The following is a 15712-nucleotide window of genomic DNA, read 5'->3' as shown; positions in this document are numbered from 1 at the left end:
ACTAACTTAAAATGAATTTGATTTATATGACATAACACCTAAAGGATTAGAATGAAAAGATATATTACCTGCCATGACATGAAGAGAATATCTTACTATAGATAGATGCTGACATAGCACAGATCAGTGCACATCATCAGGTCATTTCCTTTTAGCAATTTCCACTACTTACTTGTAGGAATGGCACCTTATGGTGTAGCCTCTAAGTTCAATTGCTGCTTGTGACTCACCATGTGTTCCTGAACGAATCATTCAAGCTGCCTGGGCTTCAACTATAAAATATCTGTGAACACTTGTCATGTACGAGGTGATCAGCAAAATATACTCTAGAATAATAGGATTGTACTAGTCCTCACATTGCTCATTATATCCAAATCAGTGTATGAAAACTTGTGAACTTCACCATTTTTGCTACATTTGTGAGATGGTTTTCACTAATGGGTCAGTCTGTGAGAGCTGGAAAACATTAACAGAAAAGTTAATTTAGGCATTAAAAAAGAAAATCTGAGAAATCCACCATAAAATTTCTGATTTGACAGTTGACGCAGATGGTAACATATATGACTGCAAATCAGTGGCGATGTGGTTCAGGTCCTACTTTATCCTTTTCTATCATGATGTTATATATGTTTTATATGCAAAAATATTATGATTTTGAGGTTCTGGGATTTGCATAATATCATCTTTGTTCATATGTTTTACTTTTGTTTCCATTTCGATCATGTGATTATTTTTTAAATATATTTTATTAATGTTTTCAGACCATTATTTTATATCTTATTTTTTACCGTGGTTCCCATTTTGTTTGTTTATAAGGAGCTGAGGACCAAGTTGTTGCTAATAACAAACTATCATGTGAATGTCTGAAGTTGTAACACATAACATCATCAATGCAACAATAGTTAAGAAAGTAGAAAATTATTGTAGGGAGATGGGCCTTTGTGTGTTATTTTTTTAATTATATTTTTGACATTCCTTTGGGTTTTGGTGTTTTAATTATGTTTGAGTGGTTATGCTTGGTTTTGACTATCATGATTTCTTCACTTCCTGGTCCTGCTTTAAGTCTCTGCCCGTGTGGCCTGCCATTTTCAGCTCTGGCAATACACCAAAATATTTCCAGAATAATAAGCATTAAAACGAAAACAATACTGAAAAAACTAATTGCTTAGTACTATAAAATGATATTTTGTTTTAGAAAATTATTGTCCTACATTGTTCTAAGATATGTAAGATAATCACACCATTCAGTCCTTACTTTTATCCATTTCTTATGTATCAAAATGTACATTTGTTGTTTTGCATCATTTTACTGTCTGATAGCAAAATAAAATCTTTTGATTTTCTTTGAATTTCCTGATACCATCTTTAGTATCCTGTAGCTTAAACTGATTACATTATCGATGTTCCTTAAGAAATCAGAACTGTCATTATGTGTATGTTGCTCTCTATTAGTTCACATATCTGAGTTGCTCCTGCACAATTATTTATCTGAGAGTTAAATATGATCACTGCAATTCGCAAGTACAGTAAGTTATTACTACGCTATCAGTTTCTTTGTTACTATGTTCATGTAACTATTGTGGCACGCAGCTGGGGGTGGTACCCAGCCGGGACGCCAAAGAGGACCGGAGGAGGGCTCACGCCTCCTCCAGACCACGAGGGGACGACTGCCCTGGCCGCTGTGGGGACCACGAGTACAGAGCTTTGAAGTTCAACCCTATAGGGCCCCGTGGTCACCGCCAGGGGGCACCACAATGCCTGGAGAGCTCTGGACCTCAGCACTTCCGCCACACCAGGAAGTGCTGGGGGGAAGAGGAACAGGGACACCCGGAGTGCCTCCGTGGATGCAGCCAGCACTTCCGCCATACTGGGGCGTGTCGGTAGAAGATTGCCGGAGCACACCTGGCGCACATCCGGGGGAACATAAAAGGGGCCGCCTCCCTTCATTCAGGGCTAGAGTCGGGTAGAAGAGGACAAGGTCTGGAGGAGAGAGAAGGAGGCGGCCTGAAGAAGAGGCATAGTGTAGTGTTGGCCTGGACTTTGGGGGAGTCTATGGGTTGTGTGGCATTTATTATTGTAAATATTAGGAGTTGTAAATAAATGTGTGGTGGTGAATTTACCATGTCTACCTGTCTGTGTCTGAGGCTCGTTCCACACTATGCTGATGTTTCTTGGCTTGCAGAATGCAAATATTAAAAGAATATTTAACTTCGTCTAGTGATGGATGGCACAGTGGCGCAGTGGTAGCAGTGCTTCCTCGCAATTAGGACACCCGGGTTCACTTCCTGAGTCCTCCCTACATGGAGTTTGCATGTTCTCCCTGTGTCTTCATGGGTTTCCTCCAGTACTCCGGTTTCCTCCCACAGTCCAAAGACATGCAGGTTAGATGCATTGGCGATTCTAAATTGTCCCTAGTGTGTGCTTGGTGTGTGGATGTGTATGTCCTGTGGGCTGGCGCCCTGCCCGGGGTTTGTTTCCTGCCTTGCGCCCTGTGTTGGCTGGGATTGGCTCCAGCAGACCCCTGTGACCCTATAGTTTGGATATACAGTAGCGGGTTGGATGATGGATGGATGTTTCTAGTGATGGTTGATGTTTCTGATATAATGGGAGTAGTGCAAGAGAATGAAGTGTATTGCATTTGTATAGTTAAGCAAATTTGAGCTTTTGAATTGAAGACAGGCTTCTTGACCAATGAATAAAGGGGGGCCCATTTGAATGTGCTTCCATTTGTTGCTCTACTCTCATTTTCTTAAAGTATTTATTTTAAAATATTTTATACACATACATTGTGAGCATACATCTATTTAATTGACTTGTGGATTATGTAAAACAAGAAGTTAGACCTTTTTATTTTAATTTTGTTTGCTGTCATTTAACACTTGCATTCTGTCATCTCAAGTGAAGCTAACTGTATCAGAAACTGTACTCTGTCCATCCTACATGAGGATATGAAAGTAATTTTTTCTTCGACCATTACTAACAACAACACAGCATGCCAGATTTAAAAATGATACTGTTTGGATATAATATTAGTTGAATTACTATTACTAATATAAACTTGTTGAAATAATTGTCTAACCATAAACATTTTACCAAAGCCTTTTAAATAAAAATAGATCACACCTTACAAAACGTATTGTGGTCACTCTGTGTGCATGTGTGTAGCATTGTATGACAGTGAAATTGTAGATCCCCTTCAAAGTATGCACAAAGCAAAGAAAAATTACACTAAATATGTTTTTAAAACAATATGCAAGATGAATATATTATGTCATTTATCATGGTCATGGATCCACTGACAGACAAAAAAGTGAAGGAATACTAGTGCCTATAAATAGTATTATAAAATGGAGGGCAAAGTGGCAGGACTCCGTAATTTTTTTTTTTACAGACTCTGTAACTGTATGTACTATATACTGAGTCTTCATGAAACAGCTTAGCTTGATGCATTGTTTTAACCTAGAAGTCAAACTTATAAGTTGATGCAGTGATGTGAATTGGTCGTAAGTCAAGATTTTTGACTTACTCGTTTGATTGATAAAATGGATCAATGTTATATTTCATCAGTGTGGAAAGATAGATTATTTTCTGATTGATTCTATCTCTAGAGGCCTCCTTTCATGTACAAAGTGCCTACCATCATAAACTGCGTGGTTGTGAACATTTATACCTTTAACTATAGTCTATAATGATACCAACTATAGCAATTAATGCTGTGGAAATACAAGAATTTCCTCTATATTTTAAGTACAGAAATCTGCTTTTTTCCTACTGGTACTACAAAATACAAAGGGTTTTATAACTACAAATGTTACTTTGTGTTTCAACATAAATATATTATATAGTGTCCCCTGTTAGTTAATAAAATAATTTGGGTAAGCTTACATATGTTTTAGCCTATTAAATCATTATTTTATAAAGTGTCAAGATACAGCACTTTTAGATTCTATATTTTTGTATCAGTAAAAATTGCAAATTCTAGAAACTTATAATTCATGTATTTTAGTACAGAGGTACTAGTCTTTTGAGCTTACAAAATTAACACCATACAATACCCCTTTCAGAATAAGGATTAGGCTCACCCATTGAATGTGCCTGTATACAGTATATACAGTCATATGAAAAAGTTTGGGAACCCCTCTTAATCCTTTGGATTTTTGTTTATCATTGGCTGATCTTTCAAAGTAGCAACTTCCTTTTAATATATGACATGCCTTATGGAAACAGTAGCCGTATGAAAAAGTTTGGGAACCCCTCTCAGCCTGCATAATAATGTATTCTACTTTCAACAAAAAAGATAACAGTGGTATGTCTTTCATTTCCTAGGAACATCTGAGTGCTGGGGTGTTTTCCAAACAAAGATTTTTAGTGAAGCAGTATTTAGTTGTATGAAATTAAATCAAATGTGAAAAACTGGCTGTGCAAAAATGTGGGTCCCCTTATCATTTTGCTGATTTGAATGCATGTAACTGCTCAATACTGATTACTTGCAACACCAAATTGGTTGGATTAGCTCGTTAAGCCTTGAACTTCATAGACAGGTGTGTCCAATCATGAGAAAAGGTATTTAAGGTGGTCAATTGCAACTTGTGCTTCCCTTTGACTCTCCTCTGAAGAGTGGCAGCATGGGATCCTCAAAGCAACTCTCAAAAGATATGAAAACAAAGATTGTTCAGTATCATGGTTTAGGGGAAGGCTACAAAAAGCTATCTCAAAGGTTTAAACTGTCAGTTTCAACTGTAAGGAATGTAATCAGGAAATGGAAGGCCACAGGCACAGTTGCTGTTAAACCCTGGTCTGGCAGGCCAAGAAAAATACAGGAGTGGCATATGTGCAGGATTATGAAAATGGTTAAAGACAACCAACAGATCACCTCCAAAGACCTGCAAGAACATCTTGCTGCAGATGGTGTATCTGTACATCGTTCTACATTTCAGCGCAATTTGCACAAAGATCATCTGTATGGCAGGGTGATGAGAAAGAAGCCCTTTCTGCACTCATGCCACAAACAGAGTCGCTTGTTGTATGCAAATGCTCATTTAGACAAGCCAGATTCATTTTGGAAAAAAGTGCTTTGGACTGATGAGACAAAAATTGAGTTATTTGGTCATAACAAAAAGCGCTTTGCATGGCGGAAGAAGAGTACCGCATTCCAAGAAAAACACCTGCTACCTAGTGTCAAATTTGGTGGAGTTTCCATCATGCTGTGTGGCTAGTTCAGGGACTGGGACCCTTGTTAAAGTTGAGGGTTGGATGAATTCAACCCAATATCAACAAATTCTTCAGGATAATGTTCAAGCATCAGTCACAAAGTTGAAGTTACGCAGGGGTTGGATAGTCCAACAAGACAATGACCCAAAACACTGTTCGAAATCTACAAAGTCATTCATGAAGAGGGAGATGTACAATGTTCTGGAATGGCCGTCACAGTCCCCTGACTTGAATATCATCGAAAATCTATGGGATGATTTGAAGCAGGCTGTCCATGCTCAGCAGCCATTAAATTTAACTGAACTGGAGAGATTTTGTATGGAAGAATGGTCAAAAATACCTCCATCCAGAATCCAGACACTCATCAAAGGCGATAGGAGGCATCTAGAGGATGTTATATTTGCAAAAGGAGGCTCAACTAAGTATTGATGTCATATCTCTGTTGGGGTGCCCAAATTTATGCACCAGTCTTAATTTTGTTATGATGCATATTGCATATTTTCTGTTAATCCAATAAACGTAATGTCACTGCTGAAATACTACTGTTTCCATAAGGCATGTCATATTTTAAAAGGAAGTTGCTACTTTGAAAGCTCAGCCAATGATAAACAAAAATCCAAAGAATTAAGTGGGGTTCCCAAACTTTTTCATATGACTGTATATTTATTTATTTATTTTTTCTTTCAAAATTTATTGCAGCAACAGTGTCATACAACATATAATTATTTCTATATGTAATCTTAATTGCATTTGACACAAGTCCTCCAGCACGTACAAAGTGCCTGAATTCCCCTAGAAAAAAAGGCTATTGTTTGCCTGTGCAGCCACTCATGCACCATTTGCTGAACCTCTTCATCTGATTTGAAATTCTTTCCATCTCTGAGGAATCCAAAGATGTGGTAATCATGGGTGTCAAGGTCTAGCAAGGATGGCATTTTGGAAGATATTTGAAAAGCAGGTCGTTAATGGGTGCAACTGTTGCAGAAGCAGTATGGAGCCAGGCACTGTCATATTGCAACAAAACACCTCTAAAATCTAAAGTCCGTATCTCTTGCCAATGAATTTCAATAAGTTTCACCTCTTCACTGCTCAAAAGTAGATGATACAACTATGGTCCTTTTTGGTGCATGTTTAAAGAGGGGCTGCCATCTTTATGCTGCTAATATAATGTCATGCCATGCCATGACTACTTTAGTCTAGCATACCCTGACTAGAGCTGCTGATTAGCTGTACCTACTGCATTTTTCTTTATTAGTCATTTGTACAGAAATATAAGCAATACAATGTTTATAAACTATTACTAACCCTCTTGTCATGGTGCCACTGCCAGGATGCACTCCTGCATATGGTAAAGTCTTCTCGGATAAAGGAGCATTGAAATTATTAGAAGGAAAGATTGGACGTACACTTTAGACTCCACTTGAGAAAATCCAGGAGGTGGTAGGCTGCCAGTTGGCACAGGTCTCCCGGACTGTGACTTAGTTTATTACTTTTTCTTTAACAATTTTAATCTCTTCCATTGTCATTTTGCCATAGTTCATCAAATAATTAATGGACAGATGTTGTTGGTTTGGCTTGGTGGAAGCTAAAGGTGTCACAGCACCTTCTTAAATATTAGGGAGCAATTGTGTTTTCAGCCAAGGCTAGTTTGTGTTCAATAACTGCTCACTCAGGTGTTCTTTATCTAATTATTACATTTTGGTTGAAGTATTCAAAATTGGCAATAAGAGATGAAAATAGAAGAAAATAGGAAGAGGGGCAAATACTTTTCCATGGCACTGCACAATGACTTGAATAGATGGGATTTTTTGCACAAGTGGTCACCACATTGACAATCTATCTTTACCATCTCAGTTTCATTTAATCTTTTTTCAAACATTGTTTTCATTATTGTACATATTCAATAAAATGTTATACACCTTCTGAGAAAATTTTATTTAAAAAGTCCTATATACATATTTAGCTGAATCAATGCAAGTGTAAGCTTGTCTACTCAGACAGGCAGTGCAGAGGAGAGTGAAATATGACATACTTGATGCAAATTATCATAATTTTCATATTGGACTTTTTAAACTTGCTGGAAACATTTAAAATGGGTTTATAACACTTCACCAATTTGAAATGGTGACACAGGGCACAAATAACCACATTTCCCAGTAGTCCTATACCAGTGTGTGTTAAAACATAGATCTAAGAAGACACTTTGTATTGATTCTACCTATGATGAATGTAGTGGTGAAAAGTTATGAAAGGTCACTTGATGCAAAGTATAGAAAAGATGGACCAAATCACAAGTCTGGTCTAGTTACTCTGGGGATTAAAGCATTGTGCAACAGAGATCAACAATAATGAAGCTGCCACTTTTGAATCCACGGCTAGAACCACATCTCTGGGATCATTCAGCTCTGTTCTATCCATGCCTGTGTAGCAGTCATCTCAAAGGTGTTTGCTTTTAGTATACATTGTGTCTGTTAGAGTTAATGGCTGTGCTTTTGTTGATCTGGGAGCAGTTCAGCGCTGTCTTGTTAGTGCCTGCCTCTGTAGATTAATGTAGCACCAATTGTTCTTCGATTATGGGTTAAGGTGGAATTTATTTTTGTACTTGTTTAGTTGCTTATTTCAGAAGTTGCAGCTGAGTCTCTTAGAGGATAATCCTTGTAGCTCACAATCTGATAACTGCCTAAAGGGGTCTATCTTAGCATTAGCAATTACATTTAAATGAAACAGCTTACCTCTTCCATATAATAACTTAATCCCATTATTTTAAGATTATTTAATATTTACTGTAGTCCCTGATTCTGCAAATTTTTTTTAAATTTAATTTTTACTTAATTACTGCAGTCCAAATAATATTTCATATGAAGTGACTAGGCATTGCAAGAACATCCCCGATCTTCCACAAAGTACATTTACTCTGAGCACATTCTAACCTACTTTTATTGGAGTAAGTAACACAAATTCATTAAACTCATAACATGAGTAGAAAGTAATATTTTGTTTGATGACCACCAGTACTTACTTGTGAACTCCCACTTTCACCACTATCAGGAAACCCAGTGTAAAAGTCAAATTAATCAATTAATACCATGTAAACATATAATTTTCCATGAATTCACAAATTATGTAAAATGTAATAAGTTAATAAAGTGTAATGCAGGATACTGTAATTCAAATACTTTATTAACTAAAGAAGAATCACTAAGACAAAAATACGAATCAGATGGAGAAGAAAAGCTTCTGTAGTTTAAAACAAGTAAATACAAGTTGTGGCGGATGGCCGGGACCTTTATCTGGCTGGGACGTCTCGACAATGGAAGGACTGGGGGAAAGAGCTTCTCCAGGATGTTATCTCCCCCGGGACACTAGAGGGCAGCCCCCCTAGCTTGCAGCGGGGCCATGGGTTTGGAGCATGCAAGCTCAACCCTGCTGGGACCTGTGACCCCAGCAAGGGGGCACCTGGACATTTGCTGAGCCCTTGTTTGCAGCACTTCCACCACACACTGAGCACTTACGGGTGGCTTATAAAAGGAAACAGCCACCAGTACTTGGAGAGCCAGAGTCAGGAAGAGGTGGACAAAGCTTGCTGGAGGAGGAGTGGAGGCAAAGAGAAAAAGAGAGAGAAAGGAAGAAGAAGGAGCAAAGTGTGTTTTGTGCTTGTGACTGTGCTGTGAATGTGGGAAAGAGGAGAAAGCATTCCCCACATGGAAAAGAAGAAAACTAAAAACGTGTGTGCTGAACTTGTGTCCTGCGTCTGTCTGTGTCGGAGTTGGGGTGGCTGGTGCACCCCCTGTTGATCCACAAAGGGAAAAAAGTCTAAATTGCATTCTGTAGCAATTTGAATGTTAACACTGATGACACACAAACCAAGTCAATGTTTACAAAACATTATACGGTATTATGAGGCTTCCATTTCCAATTCTATTTAAACTCTTTATTTCTAAGACTTGAAACCCAGTACTTTCCATGCTCTCCTAGTTCGTGTGTTTACCCATTTCCCAGTGTTTGCTGTTGTTAAGATTATTTTACAAATTGTCATTGGTTTTCTGTTTTTATTTCATGTTCATTAATATTACTGTAACATTAACCATAACACTTTTAAAATTAACTGGGTGTGACTGGGATTATTGATTATAATACTCATTTCTAGTTCAGAGTTAGACAGTAAGATGTTTGGCAGCCTATACACTGGCAATGGCAACTTCAGTGGCTTAGCCAGTGACAGTGAACCAACACCTAGTGGGTGCACTATACCTAAAATAAGATTCCCTGTTAATCACCACGAACAGGCTATTTGAAGTAGACCTAGCAGGAGTAGAGTTTGAAGTAGACCTACTTTAACAGGATAGTGGGATGTTGGGATTCAGAACTGTAGGGACACCTAGGACCACTATGAGGAGTTCTGGCCTGATGGCAACAGGGCTTTCAGAAGGTAGGCGTCACCTCTTCAAGTTAATTGTGAAGTAGTTGCAGACTGTATGGTAAAGGTCTCTTCCAGTAAGAGCAGCAGTGAGTGTGAAGTCAGGATAAGGGGTTTGTCAAGTGCTTCACTGGTGGGAGAAAAAGAAGAAAGGAATAAATAATGAGCGGGGGAATTACAAGATATAATCAGGTAGGAAAGTGGACAGTCACCTACCCAGGATATAAGGAGAAACCTCTGCAGGCAGACCCTGTAAGACTGTTATATATTTTTTCTATTATTGTATTATTGTTTTCTTTGTTTCTTTTTTCTCAATACCCTGTACCCATTTATTTATTTTTATGTTGGTCCTTTTGCATTCAGACTGCTTGAAAGTGCCCTGACTGTACAAACTATCTACTACATTAGTTGATTTATGCAACCCTGAATTTACTAATCTCTCTGTCCCTGTTCTCCAGTGTTAGTTTTCTTTTAGCAGCCTGGCCATAACCCTGCCACAGTGGTCTTCTGGGTCCATTACAAGTGTCCTGGGAGTAAAGGCCTTGTCTGTTGTGAAGAGCACCCCAATACTCACTGCCTAAAGCCTAAATCAAGATCTGAGCCATATGTGTATTCTTCTGTTCTCTTCAGTCTATCTCAGCTATCACTGGACAACAGATGACAACCTTTTCACTTTTGTTTTACAAGTTTTCCATTTAGCTGTTTAAATTAGCCAGGTACAACTCTATCTTTTTGTTCTGAAGACCATATTATTTCACATAATATCAAAATAAATTATTTAAGTTTGTTCAGGCATTTGGCATCATTTGAACTCAAGTTGTTTCCCAGGGAGACCACAGTGTAGAACAATATATTGGCTTCTATGGACAAGCAGAGAGACCATTATATCCCTCAAAAGTATGTGTCTCTCCTCTGCAGGACAACTGCTTCAGGCTTAAAGGGTTTGCAATATCAATATCTCCAATTGTCTGTTTGTTGCATGCCTTAATTCCAGAGACCACCATCCTGTAAAGTGCATATCATGCAAGCTGTTGAGGCTCAGAAATCTGTCTACTGATTCTGTTGTGGCTTTGGGTCTATCACAGCTTCGTCCAGTTTCCAAGTTCCTTCTGATGGCGTAGGAAACTGTACTCACTGACACCTTAGCTTTCTTTGCAATGTGTAATTTCTCTAAAAGATTGACCTACACTTTTAAAGATTATAATTGCCTGTCTTGTCTTCCTTTCTTAACTTTATTTGGCTATTATGAATCAATATACAGTGCAATATATGTCCAAATAATGCTTCAAAGGGTATAGAAACACAGTTTATTACAACACAGCTTTTCTAAACACAGAGGGTTTGTAAAAGTTGGGACACCTGTAGGAGTTATTTGCATCAACTTGCAAGCCTTAATTAACTTTCATTGCTGCAGAAAAACTGTAAGTTGTTGACAAAGTACTTGATCTCTGAATAGGCCTTTGACAATGATGTTATTTTTCAGGTTTTGGTAGCCTAAACTTTTGTTTAACCTCTGGCACTTTAACACTTCCCTTTGTACCATTTTAGACTATTCACTGGATTTGGAAGTGCTTAAATTTTTGAACTGCAGGCATATTATATATATATATATATATATATATATATATATATATATATATATATATATATATATATATATATATATATATATATATATTATGGTGCCAGGCGGGCGTCCATGCCCGACCGGGACGCCCAGGAGGAGTGGAGGAGGGCTTGTGCCTCCTCCAGGACACGAGGGGGCGTCCTCCCTGGTGGCTTTGGGGACCACTGGTACGGAGCTTGGAAGCACAACCCTGTAGGGGCCCTACTTCTGCCACACCGGGAAGTACTGGGGGGAAGAGACTTGAAGACACCCGGTGGACTTCTGGCTTCACCATGGGAGCTTCCGCCACACAGGGGTGTGGCTATGAGCCCTCAGGATCCACCTGGAGTCCTTCCGGGGGGAATAAAAGGGGCCGCCTCCCTCCAGTCAGGAGCAAGAGTCGGGTGGAAGAGGACGAAGCTTGGTGGAGAGGAGTGGAGGCGGACCAAAGACTGAGAAAGGCATTGTGCGTGTGGCCAGGACTTAAGGGGTGATTGGTGTTGAGGCACTGTGTATGTGCACTGTATATAGTATGAATAAACACGTGTGTGGTAAAACCATCATGTTTGCCTGTCTGTGTCCGGGCTGTTCCCCACTATATATATATATATATATATATATATATATATATATATATATATATATATATATATATATATATATATATATATAAGTATCCGTACATCTATAAGTATATACTTGTATACTCATACAACTATATATATATGTATGTATGTATATATATGTATGTATGTATTAGTACAGTAGGCACAGTTAGTTATTTATGTTGACCACCTCTTTAAGTTGACCACCTAAGCAACTGTAACAAACTGGTCGACATACATAGGTGGTCAGCATAAGGATCAACGCCTACTGTACTGATATGTACATGTACTTTCTTGTGCAGCTTTTATTAGAGAATATCATACAAAGTTATACATAATCAAAACAAAGTAAACTCATACATACAGTATCATATAAATCAATACATTTACTGTTTTCTCATGGTTTAATCATTCTTTCTGAAAAAAAGAGTCAATCTTGGTCTGTTTCTTATTCTTATTACAAACGTAAGTGGAGAAAGCACTCTCAATGCTGGCTACACCACTCCGCATACCTGGGCATTTTTCCACAGCAAATGACTTCAAGTGTATTATCAGATGCCTGACATTCTCTTCTTTTGGAGTCTCTGAAATTTCTGTGTCATCCTCACTTGCTTCTTTCACTTCATTAGCTGCTTCATTCACTTTTACGCTGGTCTGTACTTTGTTCTCGCTAACACTAAAATGTTTCTTTGGCTGCTGCTTTCCAGAAAATGTAAAAGATCAACCTTTTCCTTCAATGTCTGCTCTCTGAGTTCTTTCCTTTGGGCCATCGTGTCTCAATTAACTGTAAAATGATTTAGTAATTGTAGGATGTACCTACAATTCAGACCAGTCTTTCACGTTGGAAAAAATCTTCAGCAGTGTGTGATAAACAGTAATTTCTCAACAAGATTTACCCAATTCTACTTCTTGTTGTAATGGGTGCAAAGTAGGAACTTACCCTGGATAAGATGCCAGTCCATTGTAGAGCATGTTCATGTGCATACCCATATTTATTGTAGCAGAGCCAATTCAGATTAAATAATGTCTTTTTTTGTTTAGTCTGACTTCCCTGAAATCTTAATTATTGTGTAATCTGCCTCATTATTTTGTGCCTTGCATCCTGTATACAGAAGCACCTTGTAAACTGTCTAGTGATTCCTGCTGGCCATACAGTGAATACTGACCATGTGAATATTTCATACAGATTTTACCTGCACAGCCAATACTATACCATGCAGAGGCCCTTTAAATAAAGACATTGTTAAAGAAGATACACATTTTATGAGTGTAGGCTATAGCCTGACTCTTAAGCAAGTCTAATAAAATAATTGATTCTTTAATCTACTGGGTCTCCATTCATAATTATAATGTATGTTAATTATTTTGCATCTATTATCATAATTCTGCACCAGGATGTGGTTCTGCAAAAATATACTGTAACTATTGTTGAATGTGTTAAAATTATGTTTACTACTCAGTAGTCATCAATTTGTTTTCCTTTTAATTTAGATAGGGAAAAAATGTAATAAATTGTCTGTTGTAAAATTTAATTTGTGTAATTGCTTGTTTTAATGCTGAGAACCACTGCATAGTACAACATTGCTATACAGTCAGTCATTGTCCAACCCGCTACATCCTAACACAGGGTCACAGGGGTCCGCTGGAGCCAATCCCAGCCAACACATGGCGCAAGGCAGGAACAAATCCCTGGGCAGGGCGCCAGTCCACTGCAGGGCACACACACACCCACACACCAAGCACACACTAGGGACAATTTAGGATCGCCAATGCATCTAACCTGCATGTCTTTGGACTGTGGGAGGAAACCCACGCAGACACAGGGAGAACATGCACACTCTATGCAGGGAGGACCTGGGAAGTGAACCCAGGTCTCCTTACTGCGAGGCAGCAGCACTACCACTGTGCCACTGTGCCGCCCCATTTCTATACAGTAAGATGTATTTAAATGTTTCTTAGTTTGCTTACTGTTCGAATCCTGAAAGGCTTCTGCTGAAATTGCCTTTATGTTTTCTTGTGATATTTATTTTGTTTAAGTTCAGGCTTAACTTTCCGTGATGTGCAGAAATGTAACTCGGCCTTTCCATTTCTTTCTTTTTGTTCTGGATTGTCGGTGGTTTCTACTAAACTTATGGGATAATATATATATTTCACCAGGTTGTGGCATTTTCATTTTGCAAAAGAACCAAATTAATTGATTGATTTTCCTAAAACTATACTGGGGAGACATCTAACAGAAACATATTTTGTTCATTCCAAATGACCATCAGCCCAGTGGGCAGCCTACAAAAATGACTGCCTAGAGTTACTGTAGAGCACCACAGCAACAAAAAAGGCATTATATTTCATTTATGTTTGGGTAAGCAGTCTTGTTATACTGCTAGGGTAATTCATCATGGTTATTGCCTCAGAGAAGGATGTCCAGAGCTCAGGGCCAACTCTTTTTCGCCGACTGTCTCAAGGGAGTCTTTAAACTAGGGCAGTCAGGATGAAGAAGTGGCCGTAGTAATTCACCACTGATTATGGGTACAATTGTTTTGGAAACGTGTCAGGGTTGTTGGAGCCTGACCTTTTTTTTCCACTTCTTGCTCACTTCCATTTTCAACTGAAATGCTGGGCAAATGGAAAAAGAAACAGAGAAAATGGCAGCTAGACAATACCATTAAAGCATTCACTTTCCAGATAGTGAACATGACAAGCTGTGTAAGAGTGTCAATACTAATTTTTTAGATGGTAAAGGTATAAGCTGGCTTGGTATTTTCAGTTTTATTTTCACATCCAATGAGATCAGAAAACCCATAACCACTGCAATGTGTTAAATGTATCACATCACTCTTTTTATTTTTTATTGAAGGGCAGAACAGGCTGTATCTGGGTTAAAACAAATGTGCTTTTGCTGAGAATATTGCGTACAAATTAAAATGTTAATGGCAAGAACATTATTCAAAATAGGCATCCGCAAGACAACCAACTTTATCAAAGATATTTGATGGACTGTGTTCAAAAAGAGAGAATGAAACTCCAGAAATAAAGTTTCTTTTCCTATTGTGTGCACTATGCAGCATACATAGAGGATTAAATCAAGTGTGACCCCTGAAGCAGTGCTGTGTTTGACTAGGGCAAACACTGCAGAGTAAGTGGGAAAGATGGATTATGTTACATTAATTAATTTGATTGGAGAAACACTTATCATAAATTATATTTGGTTGTCAGTACACCTTAATGGTTAAGGAGTTAGGCTGTAAACCAAAAAGGTATCTTTTCTGGTCCTGCCACTACTCATGACCATGAGACTGCAGGTTTGGTCCGACACAGCCAGTAAGTTGAAAAGGAGCTATACAATGCTCTTTATATTTTATAAAATAAACTCGCTTTTCTGTTCTGCATTCTCTGCTGTCAGTCTAATGCTTGGGTCCTAGGAACAATAAAAAATTAAAACGTTCTCTACCTTTAGGCACACTCACTGCTCTCATTCCCCATTTCTAGCTGGTCTGACACTCCATTAGACTACCACAGCACTCTCTTTTTTCTCTATTACAAATAATCTTGTTATTAATTTTGCTCCTGGAGCAATACCTACCCATTTTTGTACTTGTTACCTGAATTATCTCTGTAGAGATCTGGAAATGTTTTGAATATTTAGAGTGTTGTAAATTGTTTGAGAATAGAACAATGGAAGATGACAAATTATAACATAGCACCCTGTTTATTTTAAGGGTATAACAAGATTTTTGGTTAATTGTTAAATCTCAAAAAACACAATAGTAACTAAATGTCTACAAAGTACTGTATTCAGGATTTATACACTCTCATGGCTACTCAACTATATTTGACATTTCAAATAATTAGTCATTTGTGCCAGGGTCAGGGTCG

This window comes from Erpetoichthys calabaricus, chromosome 5 (genome assembly GCF_900747795.2).
Source record: "Erpetoichthys calabaricus chromosome 5, fErpCal1.3, whole genome shotgun sequence".
Lineage (NCBI taxonomy): Eukaryota > Metazoa > Chordata > Cladistia > Polypteriformes > Polypteridae > Erpetoichthys > Erpetoichthys calabaricus.
Note: the sequence above shows the minus strand (reverse complement) of the source record.